The sequence below is a fragment of the Octopus bimaculoides genome, chromosome 22 (assembly GCF_001194135.2).
Source record: "Octopus bimaculoides isolate UCB-OBI-ISO-001 chromosome 22, ASM119413v2, whole genome shotgun sequence".
Taxonomy (NCBI): domain Eukaryota; kingdom Metazoa; phylum Mollusca; class Cephalopoda; order Octopoda; family Octopodidae; genus Octopus; species Octopus bimaculoides.
Genome location: NC_069002.1, coordinates 16,450,816 through 16,451,519, shown reverse-complemented (window position 1 = coordinate 16,451,519; position 704 = coordinate 16,450,816). Strand labels below are relative to the sequence as shown.

General features: G+C 38.2%; 1 protein-coding gene across 1 annotated transcript in view; it reads right to left on the bottom strand.

Moving 5' to 3' along the window:
• The window catches only part of LOC106872175 (delta-1-pyrroline-5-carboxylate synthase), a 56,543-nt gene extending 56,356 nt beyond the window's left edge, over positions 1-187 (bottom strand). Inside the window, exon 1 of the mRNA XM_014919065.1 lies at positions 120-187. The gene's annotated coding sequence lies outside the window, so the exon portion shown is untranslated. The remainder of the gene's footprint in view (positions 1-119) is intronic.
• Positions 188-704: the final 517 nt, after the last annotated feature.

Sequence of the window (704 nt, the reverse complement as noted above, 5' to 3'; positions counted from 1 at the left end):
ACCTAGAGAGAGAGAGAGAGAAGAGAAAGAGAGAGAGAGAGAGAGAGAGAGAGAGAAGAGAGAGAGAGAGAGAGAGAAACTTATAGATTTTTGCATACACATAAACACACAGGACTTACCGATGAGTCGCCGTGGTGTAAGGTAGACCAAAATAGTCACTGTGACAGATTTCCCCGTTAACTCTCTGATGACGTCACTCTAAACCACGTGATTATTTTGACACATTGTTCCTTTCAGTCAGTGGTTGTTCTTATCTTTATCCATGTACACACACACACACACACATACAAATACACACACACACACACAATCACACGCACACACATACAAATACACACACACACACACAATCACATGCACACACATACACCCGCACACCTGTACCTGTAAACATATTGTACGTACATATTATACACTCGTACATATATACATATTTATATATATACACCTATACATACACGCATGTACATAAGTATATAGACACATGCATACATACCTATATCCATACACTTAGACATACAAAAATACGTACGTCCATTCGTATATATATGAACATTCATGATAATGATGATTGCTTCATCTTGACAAATGATAGCCATCTCAGTCAACCTGTAATCACTCCGATAACCGTCATAGAGTTTTTGTGCATTGAGCTACCATCACAAGGCTTTTAAAGAGAAACAAGATGAAGTAGATGGAATGAG